The 23,369-nt window shown below is 33.2% G+C and overlaps 1 protein-coding gene across 1 annotated transcript in view; it reads left to right on the top strand.

The window, feature by feature from the left end:
• Positions 1-23,369, top strand: part of LOC146528220 (octopamine receptor beta-2R) — a 113,533-nt gene that overhangs the window by 18,060 nt on the left and 72,104 nt on the right. Inside the window, exon 2 of the mRNA XM_085202597.1 lies at positions 22,396-22,434. The gene's annotated coding sequence lies outside the window, so the exon portion shown is untranslated. The remainder of the gene's footprint in view (positions 1-22,395; positions 22,435-23,369) is intronic.

The following is a 23,369-nucleotide window of genomic DNA, read 5'->3' on the forward strand; positions in this document are numbered from 1 at the left end:
ATCCACAATTATATATATAATTCAATATATTATTTCTCTAAATCATATGGGTTAGGATGATTTTTTTGATGACTAGCCAAAAAAATATTATGACAAATCATTGGAGCTTTTACAGGAATAAAAAGTACAGGCCGTCGTACCGCAGCAGTACAGGGCCCGATTGTAAACGGGGCTGTTGAGGGTATCTCCGAAATTCGGCCATCGAGTGTCTTTACATAAGGTTCTCTTTGCCCCTAGCCTGCTACAAAAAAATACAAATATCTTATGACGTATATGAAAGAAGATCAAACTCAGAGTAATTATAGAAACTAACATAATTAATGACACTAAAGATATATAATAGAATTTTAATAATTAGAAACAATAATTATAATCATTGTTGACGTTCTCTACATTCTTGTCTTTTTTATGAAGCTTTACTAACTGTATAGCGGAACGAAACGCTGCACTTTATCTTACCAGACAGTCGAAAGAAAACTTAATATGAACATGTCCCTACTAAGAATCGAAGCAACAATCATCGTAATCTATCTCACTGTGCTGGTAGTGTTTAACAATGATCAATTAATTATAACAAATCACTTCGCAAATTAAACCAATAACTCAAGTAAATCTGCAAATAGAAGTAAAAACATATAATATAAATAGCTGGCGATTTATGACTGTCATTAAAGCTTTATTGTGTTTTAGCTAATTCATCGGTCAATGGATCCGAAACTCTGAAGGATTAAAAGTAGGAGAGAAACAAACATAAAATATTTTTGCTATATTTTGCAGTATTATGTCTACTATTGTTAGCCTGCGGGTTGTTTGGCGGAACTCAGCGCTGCCCGTATGTTACTAAAGTGAGATAATAAAAAAAATAATTGCCCACTGTGGAAATCGAACTCACTACTAATACCGCAAGCTGTTATTAGAGTGTCTTGACACTACATTTTCTTCGTCTATCCTACAATGTGGTAAAAGTGTGGTATATGTATGTATGGTAAAGGGGAGCAAAAAATTGTCGATATTCCTATGAGAACGGTAAATGACCAAAAAAGTTAGCAGGGTAGACAGAGGTAATCTGGGAATCTAGTGTTGTGACGCTCTGTTCCCAATAAGAAACTTCTCTTTCTCACTTTCCACCAAATTCTGAAGGCATGGCGTTGAGTAGCAAACTAACTACTCTACGCCGTGCTTTGCCTCATTACTCGAAGGAGGAAATGAAAAGATTAAATATTTAATTTCATCGAGTGGGAATCGAACCCACACACTTTGCAGTCGCACGCATGTGCCCCTTGCGCCACGAGTGTCCTTGTTACTGCTACTATAAGTTAATTCATTAATTACAACGTAGGCTATAGTTTTAACTGTGAGTTAAAATTTCAACATAATTTCGTTCATATTAAAAATAAATATAAAACATTACGCTCAAACCATTCGACGATGGATGTGAGGTATTCATAAATTATATTACGATATATCTAGCGTGTACTTAAATCTTATGCAATTGATAGAGAGTTTCATAAACATATTTTTTAAACAAAATACTTATATCAACTTCTACAGAATATTAAATCTTAGCAATATTATATTTGGCTTTTGCTCCAACTCCCTTAGCTTTGCCCAATGTAAAAATATAAACCTTTTTGAATATGGTAGGTTCGAATACCTTTAAGAGGAATTATTTATTTTCATTTTCTCGCATTCATTAGTAACAAGACAAGGCGCACTGAGTTCTGGCACTCGACATGACGTAATGTCTGGAAATGTGCTACGCGTGAGGAATGGAAAGTCTTACCACTAGGTTCCCTCTGTCTACCCTACCACATGTGAGATAAATCGTGAAGGTAAAAAAAACAAATAATTAAATATATTATCTATACAAATTTTATAGGAAGCTAGTCGTTAGTTATGTTAATTACAAAATCGTACGGTACAAACTGCACTCGTTGGTTTTGCATTCCACTCGGAAGAATGTTTATATTAACATATTTTCATTATCCTGAACAATTTAAATAAAATACTGGAACTTTTTAACATTATTTTTTACAAATAAATAAATAATTATAATATGATTATATTATTTTATAAACAATATAAGCAGATGTAACCTAGACTTAAGACACTGTTCCCCACGTACCGTCCAATATTCAAGACATTGCGTGTTGAGTGGTGGAACTCAACACCGCGCTTTATCTTGCTACCAGAGCTGAGCCACGATAGCCTCAATTTACATTTCATTTATCACAAAGATATCACTAGTACTTGAAGTAGGACAATCTGTTATATAGACCTCTAACGTTTGTTACGGCCTAGTTATACTTGCCAAGATAGGTACTAAGTATATTAGTTTGTTTCTAACGAATATGTAAGATTCCGGTGGAGACTACTTTATGGCATTACTGTAGATATCGTGGCATTGGATTGTCAGAATTTATTTAATAAATCGAATTATTAAATATATATAGAGATAATATAGAGAGATTGGAATATGGACAATTTAACTACAATCATTTTTGGTTCGGTACTTGAACAAAAAAAGCGTATAAAGCGGAGCTCAACGCCGTTGAAACAACATTATTATACTTTAAATATTAAAAATATATAAATTCACAAGTAGCCATTCAGATAAATTCTACATTGAATGTATAAAAAAATAAGACACGAATCCAAGGTAAGACATAATACTTATAATAACGCATACGAGTATACCTACCTATGTAACAATAATTATTTGGTTGTTTTTTTCGTTTCTAAGCTATTTTTCTTTCATAATTTGTTATGAGCATATCTAATAGATAATTAAAGTTGTTCTTTTCTTATTTTCGATGTAAATTTTGTACGTGAGATATTAATTAAATATTTATTACATTTAATGACCCTTAACTGCTCAATAACAACTATACCTAGTTTATAAATCTGTAGACTAAATCAGCTTCACGCAGTAACCCGCACACAGCATGGCAGGCAGAGGGAACCTACTGCTAAGACACTTCCGTTCCCCACTTTCCGTCGAATACTATTATTTATTTATATTTATCTTTGCCTTACTTTAGCTTTAAATATCACTTCTACGTATCTAATATCTATAGTTACCAGTTACAATATTCATATATCTGCCAAAAATCTAATTTATCATACTCTCAAGGAAAATCTTATTTAACTCTGTAGAGCAGTTTCGACCGATTTGCATCACCTTAACGTTCTAAAAGCAACAAGGTAATAAGTAACAACTAATCTACTCGTATATACAATTCTCATGTATTTGCTAAGGAAATAATATTAAAAAATGTCGGGTTTTTTTTAATGTAGTGTGAGAAAAACGTTTTGTTTTCGAACGCCGAAATCTTGTGCCTGCGTTTAGTTACACGCTTGGTTGATTTGCTCATTTACATGACTATTGCGGTACGTTGGCCATCATTGATGGCTTGGAAATAGGAATTTTCATATATTATGTAAATATATAAAAGTTCGTATATATTTTACTATAATATATATTTTTATGTAGGCCATCATGGCGCAGTGGCGTATGTATGTCTGACTTTATAGAATGTTGGTTGTAGATTCCATTCGAGCTCGGAGAATAAGTTATTTTCATTACCTAGCTGTGGTAACAAAAGAAAGCACGGTGTTGAGTTCCGCTCTATCTTGTCACCAGAGCAAAGGAATGATAATTAATTCAGAGTAGAAATCGAACCAGCCAGTGCCAATACAGCCAGCGTAATAAATATAAAATGTATATATATTTTTACATGATATAATTATACCTACTTCAAAAACTGTCCTTTCACCTCATTAACTTACATGGATGATCACAACAACCTCTCAGCTCATCGCTTCATTAACAAAGCAACACCTCTAATATTTCAGATACCTAACTACTAGAGGACTAATTTCTTAAAGATTCGCATTATTTTCTCTCTTTTTCGTTGTCACGACAAGGAAATGACAATATTTCTTACTACGGAATGGAACTCACAACCACTACTATGGCCTATTTTTAGTGCTTAAATCGTTACTTATGTTGTTGTCATTTACTGCATTGTAACTGCGATCAGAGAGCTCTTACACACTACTAGTATATTAAACAATATGCTTAGTATTTTGATTTAACAGGGAAGTAATTAGTAATAATTGATCACTCTGTTTTCTCTTCAAATTCGAAATTTGTAAACACTTTGGAATTAACATATAAAAAGAGCTAGCTACCAGTTCGAATGGCAGTTCTGCTGAGAAAAGAAAAAAACTCAACAACTGGCAGCTATTCTGCATGATATTCAATTCATTTTCTCATATGAGCAGGTACTTAGATACATTTTTTTATTGCTTCGCGCTTTTTTCCTAGTGGAGTAGCCCGAGAGAACGGAGTACCTGAAGGTCAACCGAAGTCTCCTCCTGCCTCTTTTACCACACACTCTTGCGTCATAAATATTTCCAGCCTTTTTTTCTTTACTCATTCTCTCGACTTGCCCAAATACTTCAACAAGTTCTCCTTCATAATCACTGTGATATATATATTCGTATATTCCAAACCACACGGTCTGTTTATGTACTTTGGCTAATGTAGCTCATTGTTTCTGGTATAACATAATGGCTGGCCATATTCAGCGGCAATAGACGGTACTTTGGTAAATTGCAAATGGCACAGTTAAATTATGTATTTTCATACAAATTGGTCAGTTATTTGATATTTATTATAGCGTAGGTTTTGATTTTAGTCTGATTTTGCAGTTTCACGGTATTTTTTATAGCAGAAATAGGAAGGGAACCTGACATAAGGACACTCCGCTCCCCACTGTCCCCTCAAGTATTTATAATACTTTGTGTGGTCAGTGGCGGAACTTAACGCCGTTTTTTGTTAACTAGAGTGAAGAAATTAAAATAATTTAAATGTATTCTCCTGACAGGAATTCGAACCCATAATGTCCTAGTGCAATTAAATCAATTGTACGGTTTTGATCTGATGGGAAGATTAATTCGATAATCTTTGGGGTGAATCTATCCTTGTATTGGGTTAGATCTCCATTGGGGTAGTGATTTTTTTTTTATTGCTTTACGCTGCATCCCGCACATAGCAGGGAACCGAATGTTTTGGAACTAGGTATCCTCAGCTACATCCGGGATGAGGCTACCTATATACATTTTTAATGTAAATAAAATCTATGAATCACACTGCATTTAATACCTAAGTACTAAGTACTTCTTCTAATTATAGATACATTATAATTTTATGTACTACTTACATAAATTGAATGCGCTTGAAGTAATCAAGTTTTTTTTAAACTCTATTAAAAATAGTATAATAACTGAATACCTACATTTATTACTAAATTAAATGTTACATAACTAGCGTTCATTTGTATGTTCAATATTTATATTTTCATTTTATTGGCAACAAGGCAAAAAGCGGCGTTGAGTTCTGCCACTCAATCAGGTGAGAAATGGAGTGTCTTAACACTAGGTTGTCTCTGTTTAAATAAAAATATGTGTACAGATTATGTAGGAATGAGGCGGTGGTGGCGCGGAGGCATAACGTCTTAAGGTAAACGCAAAGTTGGATGTTCGATTCTGTTATATGAGACCTAAAATCATTTAACATCATCATATATCATATTGAAACTATCTTCAATATGATCCAAAAATAATACAGCACCCATTATCGCTAACGAACTGGCTCTTTTCTATAAGTAACTCGACATTTTTTTAATCAGAATTGTACCCGATATCTAAGAATCACGTACAAAGGGATTCATTCCATTTAAGCAAAGTAGGGAAAAGTTGAGGGCCAATAATATGATTGGTTTCTATGATTGTATTACTTGGGGTCGTCCTCAGGAAGTAAAAGTAAATTTAAAGGGAGTAGGGAGAAGGGTAAAGTGACCTCTTATATAAGAAATATTTAAATTTTGTAAGTATTTAGTGATTGGTCACTTAACATTCCATTTTATAGTACCTATTGCTTAGTTTGAGTGGCGGAACTCAAAACGCTTTATTTTATTACCAGAACGAGGAAATGAAAATAATTTATTTCCCAAAAATCGAACCCACAAACATGGCAGGCGCTGTGCCGGCCTCAAGCAATACATTCGGAAAATATTTTCCAACACACATTTATATACCTGTATTTTATATTCGTACGTTTAAAATAAAAACACAACGTTACAAAAACTCGAGGTCGATATTGCATGAAGGATGTTTTTTTGTATCCATACTAAAAAAGTACAACAATTTATAAAATAACAATCTGTATTTTACAATTGTTAGATATAATTAAAAACAATATATCTTTGACGTCACCGTGGCGCAGTGTCCGCCTTCGATTCCCAAAGAGAATAAAGAGTGTCTTAACACTAGCTCCCCGCTGTATCCTGCACATAGTAGGGCAAGCAGCGGAATAAAGCATAAAGCTGACAACAAACTCACAGTCATCGAGTGCTTGTGAACAACTATTATACTCAACTATCTATCAATCATTAATTGACGTAATTGTTAATTAGTAACATTTCTTATTCAATTAAGAATATAATGAAAGAAGTGTTATTCACTTAATAGTATTATAACACGCTTTCATTGCCGTCACTTGCAATTATGCCGATACAAGGTCTGATGAAGCGGTCGTGGCGCAGGGACATGTGCGACTGTTAATACGACAGATGTGGGTTCAATTCCCACTCGAGGAAATTAAATACTTCATATTTTTGTATGTCGTCACTCTGGTAACGAGGCAAAGCGTGGCGTTGGTTTCCGCCAGTTCCCGAAAGCAGCGGAAAGTGGAAAATAGAAGTGTCTTAATGGGAATGGAGTGTTTTAACACTAGGTTCCCAGGTTCACTTTGCTTACCCTGCTATGTGCTTTTATACAGTGTGAAACTATAAAATATATTTATATTATATAAAATGTCTAGTTTGCTCTGTTCATATAAACATGGAAGTAGCGTTCATAGGAATGACAATTATCCAACCGTCCATTGTAAATCGTACTGACATCCATTAGTGGGTAATTCTATCATTGACTCATATTAAGATTCACCTTGTGGATTTATATGATGAGAGTTAAATTGACGCGGCAGGAAGTTACAAGTTCAAATCTCATAGATTAATTGTAGTATTAATTTTACTGTCCTGTTTAAGACAATACGTTACTATTGGATTATAATAAAGATTATTATTAAAATATTTGAGGCCGTCGAGGCGTAGGAGCCGAAGCATGCGATTGTTAACGCGATAGCTGTGGGTTCGATTCAAATTAAACTTAAAATAGAATTGATTTTTACCTGTTCTCATAAAAAATTTCGAGAAATCTTCTCTTCTTGTTTTCCTACACTCCTTAAGGCATGACTTGACATTGCAACTCTTTAAGTCACAACCAAATTAAAAAAAAAACGAATAGACCAATAGTCTGTGTTTATTTATTATTCACTCAGAAACGGAAGAATTTTTTATAACTACAGACACTTTACTCGATGCCAAAAATGCATTAAAACATTTTTACAATATTTTATTACTTTAAATGTTATGTTAAAATGTTTTTATTTTACGTTTATTAAAATTCTGTTTATATAAAATATTCCGTTCATAAAATAAAAAATATAAAATGTTTAAAAACGATTTTAAATTGTATACATAAAGTATTCTTGTTATATAAGTATAAAAATAAATGAAAATATTGTGGCACAGTTCGCATCTGATATTAGCGATAAATATGAACTCAAATATATCCTTTGGAGTTTAGGCTCTGCCGTTGTCCAGTGGCGGCAAAATGAAAATTAGTCACTAATCGAATACACAACCACGTTAACAGTCTTACGCACTCACTGCGCCGTCATGGTCTTAATTTTCATTAATTACATTTGTTTATTGATTTTATAGTTTATGTGTACTACTATGGTACGCTATTACGTTTTTATATATTTTTTTATCTTCACGCTGTATCCCGCACGCTTCACGTCCACGCTTTAAATTTACAAGTTTTGACCAAAAATCATGGTATACCTATTCCATAGTCATTATACCCGGAATAATCTATTATACGCCGCCACCGTCGTCTACAGACTGACAGCCATGGTGAATGGCAAGTGCTTCGTGAACAATGTAACTCTAAATATATTATGTTAGACACCGTCGCGGCTTACTTGATAAAATATTATACTTTTATGAAATTTCTTTGAATTTTTTTATCGATTGTTTTTCAGCTTTAGAAAGGAATCAAAGAAAACCTAAAGTAAACTCGATGCTGCAAGCTGCCCTCTGTAAGGCGAGAAAATGCAAAATATCATTCCTCCGAATGAGGATCATGCCCACAATCGGACTTACAGTTAAATGCTACCCAATTGTAAATTAAATTAATCATAAATATTTAAAACATGTAGCTAGGTTACCAGGCTTTTCTAGATTTCCGTAACCAAAGGGTAAAAATCCACGGCCTGTCAGTTGAAATTTTCCCAGATGATGTAGTTCAGTTGAGTAGAGAGCAGAGGCAGAAGGAGGAAATGAAGATGTTAAATATTTAATTTAAGGACATTTTCAGTTTATAGTAAACGTACTAAAGTATATACAATGTAACAAGCTAACATACATACATTGACTTGGCATATATGAACATATTATATATGTGTATGTATTGTACTGCGGTCGTTACCTTGAATTACGAGGTGTTAAGTTTCATTTGACCATTAATATCCGAGTTGTGGACTTAAATTGCACTTGAAGAGTATTTATAAATGTGCATGATGATGATTGTCTTTGTCCCGCACTGACAGACATTTCACCGCTCTGGTAGAATAATGTTTCGAAAATTGGATGCAAATAAGTAAACGGAGTGTATTAGTACTAGTTTCCCTCTGTCTACTCTGCTACGCATTAAATAGGTAGCATATTTAACTTGGGATCGAACCTACAATCTATTTGAGTATCACGGCAGTCACTTCGCCACTATGGAACTAAGCTAACTAGGTAATAATATAACTTAGGTAAATATTATAGGTACACCATTTCTAGATTTCGAAGTGAAATTTAGACACAGAAGTTAAATACAGAGCGAGGCTCTAACTTTATGTATAGACATTGGCTAATGGAAATATCTCTAGAGCAATTGGGTTATGCAACTATGAATTAATGATAAAACTAAGATTTGTATATCATTCATACAAAGTGCATATTCCTTTACTGAGTAAAAACAAATTTCTTCCCATAGATGTACGCTTAGATTTTTGCAATCATATTACGAATATTTAATCTTTTAAAGCGAGGAAATATTAAAAAATTTCCTCCGAGCGGAAATCAAACGGTTTCGAGCCTATTTAAAAATCTAAATGTACATTAAATATCATTGACATAAATTACAGTTCAAAATATATTCAGTTCAATTCTTCGTTTATGACTTTGGTTTATAGTGAAACACGTGCCAGGTGAACACCAATCACTTCACCAATGTTACGTTGTAAAAGAAGAAAGAGAGAATGTCTCAAAAGGAGGACGAAAAAAAAAAACAGAAAACTATATACTCGCAGTAAAGTATAGATTTTATACGTTTACTTATAGCCTCTATCAATTGATTCGACATCATAGCACCGATATAACTTCCTTAAATCTAATACCACATCAACTGGACTCGATCCCGAACCCACGTCAGTTCAAATCAAGTCATTTTACAGAGCAAATAGATACAGAGACGTGACATGTTAAGCTATACAGCAATTTAATTTGTAGGTTGTTATTTATAAAGAAACTTATTATGTTTGTCTGACTCTACGCTGTATCCTGTATGTAGCAGGATAGGCAGAAATCAGTTTTGAAAGATTTCGAATACGTATGCAGATAAATTGTCTATTAAGAACTTGTGAAGTTCAAATGTATATACAATATAAATATTAGACTTAAGCAGAATTAGGATCTACAATTATCGTATACAGTTTTGAAAGGGGTAAGTTTTGAAAATTGGGAACAGAGTCTCTTGACACCAATTTCCACTGCGTAGGGTACGCTGTTGTACGGAATAAAGCGTGAGACTGATTAATTTATCACTAACAACTTTATCGTTATATATCTTTATCTATATATCGGACGCCCGATCCATAAAACGGAAGTAGTTACTTAATAAGTTCACGATACCTCTCAATCATGTGCATGCGACAAGTGGAGTAATTTTGTTTGATCAATGCAAGAGTCTGTCGGTACCTACTCTGTGCTACTTTCATCCAATTTCGGTGGGTCTTTGAGTGTCTCACAGTTGTGTGATTTGTCGGTGTCAAATTATGTTCCGACATGAATATATTATAATATATTACTCGATGGTGGTTGGTTCGACATCCGTTCAAGGGAAGAAATTATATTCATTTTCATTATCATCACGGCGTTGATTTCCACCGCCGCCGCCGCCGCGCACGCTGTACATATAGCAAGCAAGGCGGAGGGAGCCTAGTGTTAGGACACTCCGTTTTCCACATGCCCACCGTCTCTTTTCAAATCATTGCGAATTCGCACCGATATGCGCCGTTGCGCCACATCGGTCACTATACACGATTTTACATATTGTAAATTATAAATAATGAACATTAAACTAATAAATAAGTTGGAAATCCCTGTATTTACTAAACATTATAAAGCAATTTCAGCAATTGTTAATTTCCATGAAATATTAGTATTTAACGCTAATGGATTTGTACATAATTATATTATGCTACTATTATGTCTAATTATAGGTAAGCAAGCTAAGCTTGATGCAGTCAGTATTCCGCATATAGCAGGCAGGGTAGGTGAAAAATAAGATTAAAACACTCCCTTTCCTCCTTCGAAATCCGCACAGTAGTGGAGTTTTAGCGTTTTTTAGCTCCACACAGTATCCCGTATATAGCAGAGTAGGCAGAGTAAGACACTTCTGATCCCTACTTTCCACCGAATTCTAGAGGTTTTGCGAGTTGATTGGCGGAATTCAACGCCGCTTTTAAAAACATATATAGCGCAATGTTTTTCTAAATCATTTAGTCAATTATTTACTCTAACTTAGTATATTTTGACATTAAATTCATATAGTACACAAAACAGACTAGCAATCTAATATTAGTCAATATTATTGTGCTGTTTGTAATAGTCTTGTACACAATAAACATGTTAAGCAAATTTAATTACTTAGTTTCGTTGAATTTAGTATTGTATTGTAGTTAAAAAACTAGTTGATGGAGTTTATATACGAGTATTTGTATAATACTGTATCTTAACACTAGGTTCTCCTGTCTACCCTGCTGTAGTCAGAAGCTAGTATAATTTTATAATCATTCTCAATAGTAATCACAACTTAAGTGTAATTGTCACGTTATTTCTATCCAAAGCTACCTCAATACAACAATGTAAATTTCTATTCACCTCATATTATAATGGTATAGAAACCGCATTCAAGTATACCGATGTGAAATATAAATACCGAGCTTCAATAAAGCGTATAGCATATCTGGGGCAAGCTGTGGAATAAGGATTATTTCATACTAGGTTATATGCTTGTTAGGCATTTTGTGTGAACTGGATGTAATATATTTTTAATATAAGGTATTGAAAAAATATTATAATTATTTAAATAAAGCTTCATGTTTTTTTTTGCCGGAATCGACTGGGATTGCTTAATTTTTAGGGGCCGTGAATTCGAGTCCAAAACGGGCTAACGTATAATTTTCATTTCCTGTCACAGGTAGAATGATAAAGAATAGCATTGATTTCATCCACTCAACACATAATGCCTTGAAAATTATCACTTTGGGAACAGAGTGTCTTAACAATAAGTTTCCTACCTTACTATGCATGATGCAGCTCGAAGCTATTTGTTTCATCTGTTAGCTGATCAAAGGTCAGCGGAAGAAGATTTTTTTTTATTTTATTTTTTTTTTCGTTCTGGTAACGAGACAAAGCACTGCGGTGAGTTCCGCCAGTCAACGCCCAATGTCTTCAGATATCGGCGGGAACTGGGGAACAAAAATATCTGCAGAAGGAAATATAGGTTTCCATGTTCCCTCTGCCTAGCATATTATATATGGGATACAGCCACAAGTTAAAATAAACCTTATCAAAATAGACAATGATCAACTTTTATTAAATTATGATACCAATTTATAGACTAATACGAGTATTAGTTATAAGCATATTTTGTATGAAACCTAATAAATGCTACTTCGAATATTACATTACATTTATTCAATTGATATGTGGAATTATATTTTTGATGTAATTTGTAGGTATGTTCTTTTTATTAGCTTACTTTTGCCATCAACTATCGTTCCTTCGCTCTGGCCTCCAGAATTGGCGGAAAGTGGGGAACAGAAGGGTCTTAATGGAAACAAATTGTGTTAACACTAGATTTTAACACTAAGTAGTTCTGCAGCGGGATTCAGCGTGAAGCAAAAAAAATAAACAAAAAAGTGACAATACGAGATGCAACTACAACCGTAACTGGAGTAGTGAAAACAGGCTTCAAATGAATCACGTCCAGGCTACAGGCGCAGTCTGACCTATTTTCACAGATTTACTTTTCAACTTTGAAGCATCATTTGTACTGAACGTTTTATTTTTTTTCCTCATTTTAAAGCGTTTATATTTTTGCAAATAATATTGGAAAACTGAACTGACTGAATAATGAGCGAAAGTTGAAAAAGCGGAGTGATTTTTCACTACATTCTCATTATTTATATTTGTTAATGTTTGTATGAGTTTTAAATCGAATGTACACTTTAATTTGAGTGTATATTGTTATACATTTTTAAAGTGATGTTTTTAGTAAACATTTAATAATTATTTGAAACTTTGAACGTAGCGGAACTTGAACCCGCATTCCTTAAGAAGCAGTAAGCCTTAGCTGATAAGAATATATCATTATAAATATTTCTATTTACGTTATTCTGTCTTACATTTTCCGCACATAGCAAGGTAGGCAGAGGGAACTTGGAAACCAAGAATTTAAGCACTCCGCTTCTGTTAAGGCATTGGATGTGGCGAAACTCAACGCCAGAGTGAAGAAATGATAATATTAAATATTTCATTTCCTCAAGTGAGAATCGAACCCACAACCGTCGCGTTTACAGTGGCAGACCTGTGCCCCTGCACCATGATTGGTCTCAAAAATATTAAATTTAATATTTTTTTAATGAAAATGAAAAATAACGTTATTATTTTGTCTATAAAATTTTGAAACCGGACAGTTAAATTTATCCAAAACTAGGTTAAAAGCAAACATAACTAAAAAACTGACTTTACTTAAAACTGCATTATACATACAAATACGCAATTGTAACATAATAAGAGCTATAGTAGTAAATTGTATATTAAATAATCGACCTTATATATATGTTAATATGGTATAAATTTTGTTTTTCGTAATTTTCTTTGTGAAGGGCCACAATGGTAACAGTACAATCATATGCCGCTATTGTATGAAGGATATTTTTTCTAGTTTTAATACTGATATATGCATGATTTTACTTTATTTTTTTTAGTTTCACGCAGTATCACGCATATATTATGGAACCTAGTGTTAAGACACGCCGGTCTACATGCCCGTAAATTTTGGACACATTGGCTGTTAGGTCTTGGAACTGAATGCCGCGATTTTTCTTGTTTACCAAAGCAAAATCAGGAAATGAAAGTGACTCATTTAACCCTGAGTGAGAATCAAACCCAACCGTCATGTTTACAATCAGTGTTGTGCTGCTGCGGCCCACAAATATATTTGCAGTGTTTATACTATGCCCACTAGTGATGCAATAAAGAAAAATTCTTTTCATATCACAAGTAAGAGATAGTAAAAAACCAATATATTCGTACATTTCCGGCAACAATGGCGCAAGATTAATAACCGTCTATCGAATACAAAGAGAAATAATGAAACAAAACAAAACAATATATTTTCACACTCGATAAAAACTAGGGTAACTCAACTTGGGTGTTCGGTTGGCAAGTTATAAGTTCGAATTAAATTTAGGGGAACATTTTATTTTTTTAGGGTTCCGTGCCTTAAAAGAAAAAAGCGGATCACATTGTTGTCCCCTGTCTCTCTATCTGTCTGTCCATCTGTCTATCCGGCTAGTACGGTCGTTTTTCTGTGGTTCTATCAAGTTGAAATTTATTACATATCCATGTCTACTGTCCCTTGGGGCATAGAAAAAAATAAGCTTCTAAGTTTTTTCTATTACATATTTATTTTTATCCAAAATTAGTACATTCGTCTGCAAACTGAAATGTTTTTTGTTTCAAATTTTGCAAGGGATACTTTTTGTTGAAAATATTAATTGAACCTCAGTCAGGAGAAATATTTATGTTAATTTCCCCTCTCTAGGACTTGTGCCGACTAACTAATGTCCAAAGAACATGTATTTGGGTGGAATGCTAGGAACAAAATAGCTTGACTTTCGATTCCCACTTCATACTAAATACAGAAGACTTTAATTTCCTTTAATTCCCTACAATACAAACTAATTCATACTAATTCAACACTTTCCTGAGAAACAGCCGTCACCATAACGTTCATAATTCATCCCATATACGCATGTATTGGGCATACAAGACCCCCGCCAGGTTAATAATAGTCAATCATGTTAAACTCAATAAGACGGACGTGCCAATGTTTGACATTAATCAAGCAATTACTAGTAAATGATCCATTTGCCAAATTGTTCTGCTAAATGTATTGTCGATGCTATAGGAATTTTAGTTAAAAGAAAACTATATAAAATAGTTTATATATTTTATACGAATTATTTTTTAAGATAAATGGGAATGCATCTAATTATAAATGCGATAGTTGGGGGTTCATAACGTGGGGATAGGCGTACAACCGTCGTCTTTAGGGGTGGGCGGGAAAATATTTGTCATTCTTCGCTTTGCTACACAAAGTTAGCATGTAGTCTAGTATTCTGTAGTTAGCAGCACTCTGTTTTCTGCTTTTAAGATAAAATGCTGATAAAAAGCAGAAAACAGAGTTAAACATTAGGTTTCATCAGCTTAATCTGCCCACTGTAATAGTGTTTTTTTTGAAAGACAAATGTGCCGACGGAAGTTCTGACATTATTACACTAAATTACATTTATTAGGTATAATAAACTAGCGGACGCGCGCAGCTTCGCTTGCTTATTTAAGGGTAATAAACCACGAAACATGTGTTCAATGAAATATTTTTAAGAGTCTAAATTTCAAATTTTATAATAATCGGTGGCATTTTAAAGATTTCTCCATGTAAATTTTTCACCCCTTATTTGTACCCTTAGGGGGAGAATTCTAGAAAACGATGAAACACGTGTTCAATTAAATACTTTTAAAAATCTCAATTTCAAATTTTATAAATATCGGTGCCGATTTAATTTTTTTTCCATACAAACTTCCAATTCCCATTTCACCCCTTTAGGGTTAAAATTTTATAAAATTCCTTCTTAGTGGATGTCCACATTACGAAAGTAAACATCTGTCTAAATTTAACGTTTCTACCGTCAGCGGTTAAGGCTGTGCGTGCGTCTTACCTCAGTCAGTGAGGACAAGTCCTTTTATATATATAGATTACCTGTTCCCTACACTCAAATTCCCTTTACATAACAAGGTTTTTAATGCCATACAACTAAAATATCGGAAAAGCTCAATAAATTGTGAACTTTAAAGAAACTTCAAAACTTTACCTTCACAATTCCTTGACGTACCTCCCTTTGTAGAATCCGAGACAAGAATGTTACGAGTTTGTACTTGTCTTAAAACAACAAACAAGTACTGGAATAGTATTCGCATACAAAATACTGTTAAGGGCAAAATTATTAAGTAATCAATTTAAATTTAAGTATTTTTTAGCTTCACGCTGTATCCTGAAGGCAGACGGAATTAAAGAACCTAGTGTTAAGACACTCCGTTCTCATTAACACATTTTACAATTTAACAATTCAGACAACTTAGATTATTTCGGCCAAATATCAAATTAATTAAAATTTTATGAATGTTTTAAATTGTATTTTGTGTTTTTATTAATTAAAAAGTGAATAGATAAAGTTTTTTTTTTATTTAAATCTGATAAAAAGAGCTGCCCATGTACAGCTGGGTACACTTCGTTCCCCATGCTCTGCCCAATTTCCAGGAGGTATTATTGCTTTACCACTCAAAATGCAATACCTCCAGGGTCTAGCGGAAAGTGGGGAATAGAAGTATCTTCACACCAGGTTCCCTCTGCCCATCCTGCTTTGTACTAAATAAATTATTAAGCTAAAAAAATTATGAATTGTGAATACACAAATGAACAAACAAATATGCTTTGTAAGTCAATTTGTTGATAAACCTTATATTACAGTTGGAACATACAATCAAACTGAGTAGAACAGAACTTCCTAAATCTGTCAGTCTATCTTTTGAACTAACAAGTTATGGGGGAGTAAAGCCGATTATGCGCTAATGAGACAAATTCCACGCAAAGTTTCTCATGGTGAACAAATAACAAGGCCGACTTAAAGAGGACAGGGGAATACAAATTGTTCTTAGTACTTCTGGTATACTGATGGCAATGCATGTAATCTATGCTTCTCTTCATATAAAAGTTAAATTGATGTGTGACTATTTTTTGTGTCTGTCCTTCCTTCTGTCCAAAATAATCTCCGGAACAAATGAACCGATTTTTATAGGAGTTTTATCCAAAAATTCTTAGGGGATCGTTTCACACTGGAAGGACCGCGATCACCGCATGCGAGGAGATACCAGTTCTCTAATTTTTCGCAATTTTCGAGACATTACGTAGAGTCGCGAAAGTCGACACCGAGTTATCTTGTTACCAGAGCATGAAAATAATTGGCTCTCCTGGGATTCGAAGTCACTACTGTCGACTCTACAGTTAGCCGCTGTACAACAGCATCACGAAGGCTTCCGTTATAATTGCACAGTGGGCTTCAATTAATTTAAATACTAAGAACCCCTTTAAATGTTAAACAAAATGTACAAACTAATAAGGAAAGTTACTTCAATTGTTTGAAGATTCATAGAATGCAATTCGAGAACTATTATTGAATATTCTTTAATCATCATTTGTACTAAGAAAAACAAATAATTGGTTTAAAATACTTGAGGCTATGTATTTTCTGTTATTTTAATAAATAATTGCTATATTATGGTAATAATAATCGATACTCATCTGATATAAAAGATATTAAACGATACATTACGCGTATACGGTATGTTGTAGCCTGTATCATTTATTTTACGTTTCCGTAGGAATTAGGAATTTTTTCATTTAGTCTTATTAGAAGAGAAGGAGAAAAGGAGAGAGAGGCAGTCATACGTTGTGGCGCTGCACCACGAAAACCTCTTAGTAGATGAATGTTTATCATTACGCAAAAGAAATAAAGAATAAAATGAAGACAAAACAACTCAGTTACTTTTAAACTTGGCGAACTAAAACGATTATCTATCATCTATCACTCCGCTTACGTATTCGTTTTTTTTTAAATATGACTAAAACATTGAAATTTCTATGAAAAGTTAAAAAAAACAAAATTGAAAGTAAATTAGCATATCTCCGGCGGAACTTCTGGAACAAAGCTCCAGACCGATCTTTATAAAAGGGCAATTTAATAAAACTTCACTTTCAAACTTTTAAAGATTCAACATCTACTGTATAAATCATTTCTCTAACAAAATGAGTTTGATATAAATAGCAGAAAGTAAAAAAACGCGCATACGCCGTTATGAAGCAGTACCAGCCGTATGAAGCCTAAGCGCGGCGTTTAGTTTCACAATACTACATAGAATGTCTCGAATTCGGATAGAAGGCGGAGAACGGACGAGTAGTAGACAGGACCAAGTGTTCTATCTACCACTATTGTATACAAGATAAAGCAATAGATAAACTAAATAAATGAATTATTTCTTCGTTCTAGACACTATAATATACAATTTTTATAGAATGTTTGAAAAAGAAAGGTAAATATCTATACGGATTCTCTTTAACGTATACATTCTAGAGCCTCATATTATTTTTATACTGCTAAAATTTACATCTCATCATCATCTAAACATAACATAAAATAACATAAAACAAAAAAAAGATATTCACCCCACGCAGGAATAAAACTCACTACCACCATTCCCGTAAAAGATCCACTATAAGTAGTCCATTTATATTACTTTACACTAAAGACCCAAGTTTGATCTACAAAAGTTAATCTCAGATTATTACAGAAACTTCAGTTAAAGCGAGTTCAGTTAAATTGAACTAATAAAAAACACGCGGCGTCCTCTCTCTGGTTATTAAATACCGGTTGCCTGATGAATATTCTTCGTTGCTACTCGTGGAGCTTCCGGAGAACTCATTATTCAACTAATATTAGTATTTTTCTACTTTAACATGATATCCTAGGCCGTCTGATTATAGACGAGATGGTTGTGGGATCGATCTCCAGTCAGAGGTTTGATTAAACAAAATATGATTATATTAAATTATTTTCATTGTTCAGCTCTGATAGACACAGCACGGCGTTGAGTTCCGTTGCTCAATACTCAAACCTGAAACGGAGAACAGTGTCTTAACTCTAGGTTCGAGCTGATCTGATCTATTCTGATATGCAGGAAGTGTGAAACTTTGTTTTTACCTAATTATATCTTTAATTTAGCTAATTTATAACCGACTTCAAAAAGGAAAGACTAGTTTTACATGTATGTTTGTGATTCTTTGAATTAGCTAATAGTTGTGTATGATTTACAATTCAAAGCACGTGCGCAAAATTTCTTTGACGTTTGCCCATAATTTTTTTGTGTATTAAAAAAAACCTTACACAAGATTCAAATTGATGAAATTGACATCAAATTTTAATCATATAGAGATATATACATAAAAACGTGTATTTTAATATTTTCTGTCGTCGTTAGCAAGATCTACACAATGGTACTCCAGTTATTATGAAGATCGTTAAATTATTACGAATCGTTAGGCCTCTGGAAGATGAAAATACTCGTCTTATATGAGAATGGAATATGGTCAGATATTTATACGAGAAACGTTTTAAATGGTGGAGTGAATAAAATTATTGCGTAACTAGGTATAATGTCTTATGGAAAAGTGATATATTTTTTCAAATATAAATATATGGAGTAGAACAATAGACTGTCAAATAAAATGTTAATGCTGTATATACTCCCGCTGGGAGAAATGAATTATTTCTATCTCCTCTTTAGGAAAACCGCAGAGTTGGGTTACGCCACTCGACACGCAATGTCTGTATTTGGGCGGAAAATCGGTAAACACGTTCTCCTGCCTGAAAATATTGAATTTTAAAGCCAAATAGTATTTTAGTTTTTTTAGTAGATATAGACACTCTGTTACTACTTCCACCCTAATTTGAGTGAACGTGTTACCAGACCGAAAAAATGAAACAATTTATTTTTTTCTCATTTTGCATGTTTGTTTTGCTTGACACCAACTTCAAAAATATAAAATACTTATTTAATAATTTTTGTTTAATTAATGTTAACTAAATTCATTTTATAAACTCTTCGCTTACTGTTTGAAGTTCCAAGTCAGGCCTAAAAAATTTTCATTAAATTCAATTATTTGACTCTATGGTAAGAAGTTTCCATGAAAAGTAAAAGTATCGACTTTTTAGTGTTTTCTCGGGAACTACTCTCTAGATGTACCCAGAGAGTAGTTCAGCGTCGAGTGGTACAATAAAATTATTACATGATCTGTGGAAATAATGAGTTTTATTTTATTTGCATATTTTTATACTCTCATGCTGAATTCCGCATATAACAATGTAAAGGAAATTCAACTTTCCCCTAACGGAAAGGTGGGCCAACTTTCCGTCGATTTTCGAGACATTGAGTGAAGGGTGACGGAATTTAACGCTGCGCTTTGTCTTCTGACCAGAGCAAAGAAATGAAAATAAGTGTTTTTGTTTCTCTGAGTGGGAGAGTAAACCCATAATAAACGTGTTTACAATTAGATACTTTGCCACTGCGCCATGATGGACTCATTTGGCTGTGTCTGCTGTATAAAGGCTGCATAGTATAGAAAAACACATTTTTTTACTATGTCGACGTTGCTTAACCCGAAATATGCACTATTCACTGTATCATAATTAACCTGAAATATATTACATATTCGTATTTAAACGCTTTGTCGCAGTACAGTAAGTTTGGCCAAAAACATAGCCGCTACTTGGCTCGACTCCAAATAATAGATAGTAGGTAGGTATGTCAAAAGGTTTATAGGTAGGTACATATATGTCAGTTTGTTACATACCTAACTGGGGTGGAGCTTGTTACGCTATTTCGAAACGAATAATCGAATTGCTTATTTGGTTGAAACTAATTCACTTTCTCCAGCGGGATCTAGAAGATGAATTATTTTTATTACCTCGCTCTGGCCACATGGTCTTGAAAATAGAGCTTCTGTCTACTCTGCTAAGCGGAAATGAGATTCGATGTTTATAGCTAAGTAAACCTAGTGTTTAGACACTGCGACAACGCGCAGCGCTTTCTAATTACCAAAGCAAGAAAATGAAAATATTAAATAAAATATTTCATTTCCCCGAGTGGGAATCGAATTAACAACCATCGCATTTACAGTAACACCCTTATGACTGCCTCAACTAGACCGCTTTTTTTAACCGACTTCTGTAAGAAAAGGAGGTTATCAATTCGACTGTATTTTTTTTTTTTTTTTTCATGTTTGTTACCTCATAACTTTTGACTGGGTGAACCGATTTTGAAATTTTTTTTTTTATTTGAAAGGTGAAGCTTCCCGAATGGTCCCATTTTTTTTTGGTCCATGTCTGACAATGGTATCTATGAGAAAATCACATATGTATGTGCGCGACAAATAGCCGAATAACTCAATGTCGCGCTGACCGATTTTGATGATTCTTTTTTTATTTGAAAGGATACACTTCAAGGATAATTTGGTGAAAGTTTGGTTAGGTTCCGATTATGGAATCCGGTGAAAATTGAGAAAGTTTGTTTTTTTTGGTAAAAAATTGATTATACTGTAATAGTTACAAGCAAAAACTTTTTAAATTGATGTCAGAAGTGAGATTCCTGATCGTTGCATTTCTTTTCAACCAACCTCAAAAAAGAGGATGTTCTCATTTTCAACTTACTTCAAAAAAGGGAGATTCCCAATTTGCCCGAATACTTTTTATTACGTGTGTTCTTGTCAATATACCAAAATGTTACTTTGCACAAAAATAATACCTAATTAAATGAAGTTTTACATGGGACAACCACAACCATTCGTTGACAACCACTACCACCACTATCACCACTCGTTTAAGAAGCATCATTTTAAGATCTACCCATCACTTAAAATTGTAAAATAAATTAATTTTTAACAAAAACAAAAACCGACTTCTAGCAATGAACTAAAAAGTGAAAAATAATTTTACAAAGATTTTATAATTTTGAAGTCGGTGTCAATCTAATGCTACAACACCTTTACTACAATATCTTATTACTAAGCCTGTTTGTTTTACTTGGCACCGACTTCAAAATTATAAAATCTTTGTAAAATTATTTTTCACTTTTTAGTTCATTGCTAGAAGTCGGTTTTTGTTTTTGTTAAAAATTAATTTATTACATTGTATTACCCAGAAAGACATTGACAATGAAATAATCAAATTCCTCCCACCCCCATCAATCTCGCAGTCTTCATTTCACGTAATATCCCCAAAGCTGTACGTTACATGGAAAATTCATTATAGTCTTTAATGAAAGTGATCGTTTTATTAAGAATTCGTGCCTATGGATTAATTGGCTGTAATCCCTCATATGTGACAGGTGATATTATCTATACATTCATAAATAAAATTATGTTTCTCTTCGTGATCTCAAAATAACTGGTTTTTTTTTCACGAGTGTATAAGTAGTTATTTACATGATATTAAAACACAAATAAAATATTTTGAAATTCTTGCCTATCTGTTTTTTGTGCTGTGGAAAAATATAAAGGCAAATATTTACGTAGAGTTTCCGCGAGATCGGGATTTTCGATACAATTTAAAGCCTATGCATACTTCTTTAACTCCATTGTCATTAACCGTTCCGTACATGTTCTCAGGGGTCCTCACGGTTTTTACGAGACCCACCTTTAATATCATCGATACTGTATTCTCGAAGGTCAATCATCAAATATTTTTCGTATTATCTCCGGGTGAGGTAAGCAGAGAGTAGAATGAATATAATAGAAATATTTATAAATTTTCATTTTTCGGATTTTCCCTTTAACAAATAATTTAACATTGTCACTGTTAGAAATCGAAAGGAATCTTAAACCACATCTCACTCAACGTAATATTTATTCTTAAATATAAACTAAAATGTAGAACATAAACACACGTAACTACAAAATTGTGCAAAAACTTTTTTCTTTTGATATTTTTAAGATAATTACGATATAAACTAAGATAGTATTGTTTTTCAGAACCATCTGTACGTCTGCAGCTCATCGACGCAAATCTTGGTGAGTGAAGGAATAAATAATATATTTATAGCTTATAAGTAAAGATTGATTAATAACCTGACTAAGATGTAGGGGAATTTGGCAGTAAATTCACACTTTTTACCTCATAGTAGGGTACGCAGGTTCCCAGTTAGTGAGAGACTCTGTTTTCCATTTTTCGCTTAATTTTCGAGATGTTGAATACTGAGTTGGGGAACTTAATGCCTCTCATATCGAACCCACCATCTCCCATCTTTCCCTCTTGCTGGATTTTTATATATTACATAAAATGAGACTAGAGGTATATTTATTTAGAAATAAGTAAACCAACCCTTAAAATTGTTCCCGTAGAAATTTCAATTCCTCTCTTCCTAGATTCCATAACATATGTACCTATATGCCAAATTTCCACATTCTTAGTCCAGTAGTTTTGTTACGACAAAATTTCTTACGACAATATCTTAGAATGTAATGAAAACGAGTGCCGTGTTGTTAGTGGTTTTATTATCACACTACCTACACTTAGTACAATCGGAAACAAAATCAAATGACGTCCTCTTAATTACAGTGACACCTATCAATATAAAGGGGATATTTAGAAATAATTCGATATGCAATATAAATACAAGTAAATTATACGAATAATCCATTCATCTACTTTATTATATTTATTAGTAATTAAAAGTATACATGCATATAAGTATAATATAAGGTATAGCTCACATTGTAATAGTCGCATTGCGGATATTATAGTTTGGCATTAAATTGCAGCTACAAGTTAATAAATGGTTATTATTTATATGAAATTCTGGTTGTTTTATCTTATAATTGTTCTCGTACATTTAAAGCGCATTTCATTATTGTAATTTTCGGTTTCCATTCAATTATTCCTTCATATAATATGGATATATTAATGAATAAATATCAAATTTATGCGTAAATCATCTTTTTATTAT

The sequence above is a fragment of the Heliconius melpomene genome, chromosome 19, assembly GCF_056956725.1.
Source record: "Heliconius melpomene rosina isolate 202511_hmr_F chromosome 19, ASM5695672v1, whole genome shotgun sequence".
In the NCBI taxonomy this organism is placed as follows: Eukaryota; Metazoa; Arthropoda; class Insecta; order Lepidoptera; family Nymphalidae; genus Heliconius; species Heliconius melpomene.